Source organism: Accipiter gentilis, chromosome 16 (assembly GCF_929443795.1).
Source record: "Accipiter gentilis chromosome 16, bAccGen1.1, whole genome shotgun sequence".
In the NCBI taxonomy this organism is placed as follows: domain Eukaryota; kingdom Metazoa; phylum Chordata; class Aves; order Accipitriformes; family Accipitridae; genus Astur; species Astur gentilis.
Window position 1 is genome coordinate 11,991,914 of NC_064895.1, and position 7,362 is coordinate 11,999,275.

Below are 7,362 nucleotides of genomic sequence, written 5' to 3' on the forward strand. Positions count from 1 at the left end.
CTGGCAGGTTGGCAATGAAATAAGAAATATTTTCTCCAAGAGAAGCCATACTTTATCTGCTAAGGGCCAGGCACCAATTCCCAGCTCACAAAAGTTAGCAAGGACTGGAAATTCTCCTTGCCTCCTGAAAGGTGCTTGTAATCTGCTCAGCTGGGAGGTTAATGCGTGGGATGGATTTCCCAGTGCACCATGGAGAAATAGATTGCCCCCAAAATACAGAAAGGTATTTTGATTGTTTTTTGTCTTCCTCCTTTCTCGTAACTTTGCAATGTGATTCAAAGATTTTCATGTTTCACATATGTAATAAATAATCAAAAGTAAACAAAGTGACCTTAAAGATGTAACCATTGTCCTCTTACTGAGAAAAACAGACAGATATTTAACAACCCTCCTTTCTCCTTCTTTGTTTTTTCCTTTGGGAAAGTGGCAGCAGGAGAAGCTATCTTTTTGTGTGTGTGTGTGTGATTGTCTTCTCCAGTCTTTTTGCTACTAGCTTTATTTCATGCTGTCACCATTTAGCCTTGGATTGATTAACCTCTCCGAAGCTAAGTGTTAGCCATCAGACATGTAAAGTTCTATGGGAATATGTTGCAAACAAGGCTTAAGTGAATGACACAAACAGAACAGTTTGTCTGCTATCTGAAATGTCAATAATAGAGAAAACAAACTTGAACAGGCATCTAATATTCTTCTCTTTTTCTGTAAATGTATATTTTTTTAATAGATGCTTCAGTGACAGCTGAAACAAATATGTATATAAACTATATGCATTATCTAGGAGGAATGAGAAATAGTAGAAGGTGAGACATCTTGCTGCCTTTTTCCCCAGGGTGCAGCATGTGTAATACATGAGAAAGATGACATCATCCACAGAAGGGACTGGATTCACAGGCATGCTATAAATAAATCATTCAACAAAATGAAGAACCAGCAAAAGGGACAGCCGGAGTCATATTCTTAAACATGCATTATTTACCCAATAATCTGAATCATGTCCTATAGTCTTTCCAGCTTCACAGGTAAATGTAATAAACATTGTCATCTGAAAAACAAACAAAAAAACCTCCCTTATTTGTATTTCTTCCTTTAGATTTACAGCTAATGCGTACAGAATGAACGTAAATAAATCCAACTCTAGAAAGTCGCTTTCATATATCTTTTTTATAGAACCGTACATGACTATGGTTTGGGGTTTTTTTTCAAATACGAGATGGAAATACTCCCCTGGTCCCAGCAGGCATGGAATAACTTGTGGGCTGTAAGAACTCTGTGCACAGAGGCTGAGTGTGGCCAGGCTTCAGCACTCCGAGAGGGTGGTTTCTGTATGAGACCACCACCTGCAACCCCCCAGGCCACAGAGCGAGCCTTGGGAAACCAGCCTTCCCGCCCCACGAACACTATCCTGAGGCTGGTCTTAAAAATAATTTTGGGATTTAGATGCCTGCATGTCTTGGACTTTCCAGCTTTAGAGTGGGATTCAGACTATCTACACTCACCTAGGTCGCTGCTGAGGAGGTTAAGTGCTTTTGGTGTCAGGCAACTCAGCCCTGCCTAATCTCTGCAGGTGATTAAAATCCTGTGCTGGGGCAGGAGGTTCCCCCAACACCCATGCAGGGGCCATACAACGTGCTCAGCTTTGGTCAAGGGACTGCTGTGGAAAGCAGGTGTCTGGGTTTTCTGGTTAATTCAGAAAGGTTAAAAGGAGGGGCTCAGTCGGCTTACATCAACTGGGTCACTATGTTTAGCACAAAGTTACATCACATATATAGTTCTCTCCCGGTAAGATCGCTTTTCTATGAGAGATCTTTCTCAGGCTGCAGCTCTCAAGTGGAGCCTCTGGAGATGCTCTGTGCCGGCGGCTGCAGCAGATCCGTCTCCCTCCTGCCGGAGCTGGACCATCAGCACTGGGCACAAGGTTCATGGGGGTAGACGAAGCAAAAAATAGGTGCAGCAATGTTTACTATCCTACAGTTATTTGTATAAATCGTGGCAGCATCAAAGAAATGTGTCTCCCTCTTGGGGCAGAAGGGGATGAGATTCCTGTTTAAATTTAGTGCCCAGGGAAGTGCGTTCACAGCCGAGGCCTCTGAGAATGCTCTGTCTCCTTCACAAACGAGCTTCACTGCTATTTACAGCCCCCGACCAAGTGCCAGCGACTGCAAGCTGGTAAATGTAAAGATAAATTTGGATATGCACTTTGCTGAATTGGGACCTTGTAGACTGCTTTCGAGTTGGTTCATAGATCCTGGTCATAGTGGTGACTGAAGTTAGAGAAAATACGTGAACAATGAAAGTGGAAATTTTGTTGTTGTTGTGGGGTTTTCCCCCCCACTTTATAGCGCACAGAGTGATGCAGTTTTCTTTAAAGAGCTTCAGATCTGACTTTTCATCCTTCCTTTGCCCTATCTTTTTGCCCCTCAGCTTTCCCTTTCTACAAGACATGCACTAAAAATGGTGACCTCTGTTCTCCCTGTTCCTTATTTTTTCGTTTTGCTTTTTTTCACCTCTGTAAATTTTAAAACCTCTTTAGCTCTGGAAAAGTGTAAAGCAGCAGCAAACTGAAATTCTATAACTCTGTCTCTCTGTTACATTTTAGAAACGTTTTTCACCTTTTTGAAAAGTTATAGAGTGACAAAGTTATTGAGTTTAATTTTACTTATTTTCTCTTTACTTTTTCCAAAGTTGAGGAAGTTTTGAAAAGTTACAGAGTGTCAGAAGGAAAAGGGAAAAAGTGAGAAAAAACCCCAACCCCCTTTCATTCATTCATTCACCCATGAGAAAAATGAAGCAAATAAAGAAAAATTAAATAAAAGAGGGAAAATAGAAAAAAAAATATTTAAAGTATCTTGACAAATAAGGGCATAATAACAGTACAAGAGTTTTATTTTAAGAACAAGTAGTTTTTTTCACTGTAAAATATTTAAATGAAAATATTTGTCAAGCTTTAACTGGTCTCTGTGGTGCTAGGCAATGCTCATAAGGAAATACAGATATGACCTCTCCTGCAAAGAAATACTATCCTTTGGATTTTAAAGATATTAATATCTTTATCATGATTTGGATGAGTGGATTGAGGGCACCCTTAGTAAGTTTGCAGATGACACCAAGTTGGTCAGGAGTGTTGACCTGCTGGAGGGTAGGAAGGCTCTACAGAGGGATCTGGACAGGCTGGATCAATGGGCCAAGGCCAGTTGTATGAGGTTCAACCAGGCTTAGTACCAGGTCCTGCACTTGGGTCACAACAACCCCATGCAGCGCTACAGGCTTGGGGAAGAGTGGCTGGAAAGCTGCCTGGAGGAAAACAACCTGGGTGTATTGGTCAACAACTGACTGAATATGAGGCAGCAGTGTGCCCAGGTGGCCAAGAAGGCCAACGGCATCCTGGCCTGTATCAGAAATAGCGTGGCCAGCAGGAGCAGGGAGGTGATTGTTCCCCTGTACTCGGCACTGGTGAGGCCGCACCTCGAGTCCTGTGTTCAGTTTTGGGCCCCTCGCTACAGGAAAGACATCTAGTTGCCGGAGCGTGTCCAGAGAAGGGCAACCAAGCTGGTGAGGGGCCTGGAGCACAAGTCCTGTGAGGAGCAGCTGAGGGAGCTGGGGTTGTTTAGCCTGGAGAAAAGGAGGCTGAGGGGAGAACTTACAGCTCTCTACAACTACCTGAAGGGGGTTGTAGCGAGATGGATGTCAGTCTCTTCTCCCAGGTAACAAGCGATAGGACAAGAGGAAATGGCCTCAAGTTGCACCAGGGGAGGTTTAGATTGGATAGTAGGAAAAATTTCTTTACTGAGAGGGTTGTCAGACATTGGAACAGGCTGCCCAGGGAAGTGGTTGAGTCACCATCCCTGGAGGTATTTAAAAGGTGTGTAGATGTGGTGCTCAGAGGCATGGTGTAGTGGCAGACTTGGCACTGTTAGGTTTACGGTTGGACTCAGTGATCTTAAAGGTCTTTTCCAACCTAAACAATTCTATGATTCTATGACACTATGATTTGATTCCTCTCATCCAGCCCTTTCTAAGTGCCCCTAATTCCACTTATAATGTACTAGTATTTTTTATTAATTTTTTTTTTTAAGCATGGCTAGAAAAACTAAGCAGAAGGATATGCATGAGGCAGACTTGCATGTAAACTTAAAATTAATGAGAAGAAACATGAACCTGACATACAAAATGACTGGGAGGTAAAGAATTAAATTAAAAAAAAAAAAAAGTGAAAAAAATTAGGAGAATAACAAAAGTTTTTTAAAGACAAGATGAAATACATGTATAACAACAAAAGCAAGACTGCGAGATTCAGCATGAGAAGAACAAAGCCACGGGCAAGGACTGTAGGAAGAGAGAAGAATAGGGTCTCAGAGCTGATGCACACTCAGGAATCAGGACATTTGGAGAGAGTCTGGCAGCAGGAGAAGGATGAAGGTAAGGAGTTTGTGTGCTTGCCCTATATGTGATCTCCCTGAAGAAATCCTGGTTATAGGAATTCGTGTATAGCTATGATAGCTCTATGAAGGGACAGGAGCTCAACTGTAAGGCAAAGAATCCTTCCTTTAGAAGATCCCAGCTAATTTTCAGAGAAAATTAAAACAAATCAGGTTTTGATAGATTTCAAGGCTCACATGAATCATAAGCACAGAAAAATGAAAGGGAATGCATGTTACCATTCACTTAGGCAGGACTCAAAGAACCATTACACAGGCAAAAATTTAACATATTTAATACAGCCCATTCCCTAAGGGATATCCCCTGCAGATTTTTTTCTGTGTACCAAGAAACAGCTAGGATGAGGCACTCTAAGACTTGATGCCCTTCCTGTATGTCACACATACTTTTATCCTGTTGTCCCTTCTCTGAATTGAACACAGAAAAGACCAAAGTAGGTGGTTCCTACGCTGTCAGTATTGTGGCCTACAGTGGAAAGGAAATGTCTAAGGAAAAGGCTTAGAAAGGAATGGATGCAGGCACATGAGATGTAGAAGACTGATGTGACTCTCATGCTCTTTCCATGCTCAGGAGGATGTTTCAAGTAATGCAGCCACGAGGAAGGGGCTGGACCAGACTTGTGAGCTGCCCTGACTCAGGATGGGCTTTGGTGGGGAACAGAGAACCATGGGAAGCACTCCCTGTTCATGTCAGTGCTCCTTTGAGTTTTGGAAGGCATGGTAGTATCTATCTGTCAGATCAATGATTCCTACGTGCTTTTTTTTTTTTTTTTTTTTTTTTTTTTGGCACCCACCACCCTCCCCACTGCCTATCACATTTCTGTGGGGCTCATGAACCTACTAATCCTAATTGCTCACAGCTGTGACCTATAGTTTGGGAGTCACTGACTTGGACACACATAAACATTTTTCTTGTATCATACTCAGGAAAATGACCTTATCTACATATTCTGGGATAAATTATTAAACTAGGATAAAAATTAATTCTTTTCCATGATCGTTTTGTTATACAAGTCTCCCTCATATATGTTACATACAAAAAAATCTCATTCTATTTGACATATGAACAATTTGTGGATCTTTTTTTCTAGGTATGCCATTAATAAAAACTGTGTAAACCCTTGGGCAAACTTAATACTGGAATGATACTGATAAATTGTAAATAATTCAGAAAAATGTAATGTAGAGGAAAAAGAAACTGGAAAAATTGCTTTACAAGGAAAGAGGTGAAGAAATTAAGATATATTTAGATTGACCAAATGAGACTTAAGATGGGTATGGTAACAGATCACAATTATTTGCAAAACGGAAATACCATGACTGAAAGGAATGGTTTATTTTGGCACAAAGATTATAAGTAAGCATGACAGGATGAAACTTAACACCAGACCTGTCAACGTACTAGATGAAGGGAGCTCCACAACCACTTCTATTAAAAGCTGGGGTTTGACAGAGAACTATTCCAGGAGAACATTCTCTGCTGGCATGAACCTTGTCCAAATACATCACTCTTTGCTTTAATTTCAACAGTTCAAATTGAAAAAAATGTTAGCATATTTATGCAATACTATGTGTGTTAACATAGTACTGTATGGTAGCATGAATGAGACTGAATGGTCTGCTTAAGAATTTTATATGGCTACTTTTATTCTGAGTTTTAGCAAACTGAAGAGGGGTAATGAACCTGTCAAAGTTATCAGAAAGACAGAGAAATATTTGCTACCATTTTTTTTTAGAGCAGGGGAAGAGGTGCTGGGGGTCAGCAGGATTGCTATGGGATTCCCTGTGGTTTCCAGTGATCTCACAGTAATGTGTAAGCAGTATTTAAATCCTAAATGGAGTGCTGGTGGATGTGAGTGGGAATGGGAGGTTCTTGCTGCACTCAGGCTTCCTTAGTTCTTCACAATGTGAGCTGATGAAACCACACTATTGCTGTCAAAGGCCAGGTTAACATTTAATAGCCCTGTAAAACTTTAAACTTACTTTCAGAAAGTCTTAAAACATTGTTATAGCCTGGATTAAAATTCAGTGGAACTATTAGGTTTAACCACCACCTTTCATTTAAGATAACTTTAAAAAGGCATTAACCTCTGTTATAGAAGAAGGAAGCTGAAGTAATAGAGATCTCCAAGAGTGAAACATTCAATACAAAACTCTATCCAAGCTGGAGGCAAATTCAAAGTGGCTCAGGAATCTGCTTTATCTGAAGAGATGTGGTTGGATTTTGAAAAGCAAGGAGAAGTCTCCAGGCAGAGGCAAGGAAGAGAGCTTGGCACAGCTTGAATGGTCACTGCTCTGTGGCCCTAGGGGCCATGCTTGCATTGATAGGATGTAGGATAAGGGGGTTTAGTAGGAAGCTGGCTAAAAAACATAATGACTGTGAATGGTGAAATTTGTGTTCTGATTTGTCATGCTTGAGGAAACAGGATTAAGTACATTTTTTTGTAACTAATACTGTCTTCATTGCTAATTTCTTTTTCTACTTAAAACAAACTGTAAGATACCAAATTTCATCTAGTGAATAAGCCCACTAATAGCAATGACAATAAGATAATCCTTCCTTCCCTTTTAATCTCTCTGTCCTTCTGTTTTAGCTGAGAATTAATCTATTCCAAATTAGACATACTGTACCCAGATAAAATTCATTAAAATAATTTTAACAAATACCCATAAACCACATGTAATGCAGTAATTATAGGTATGCTTTAGACCTCAGGTTAACTGAATAGGTGGCAACACTTGTTCGTTCTTTCTTTCTTTCTTTCTTTCTTTCTTCCCTGGGACACAAAACTGCTGGTACAAAACTCCTGACACAATTGGTTGAGAGAGACAAATTTTAAATACTGACTTTCAGATTTTCACTAATATGAATCTGATGTATGAATTTCCTCATAAGTTGGAATGATTTCCCTAGCCATAAGAGCTA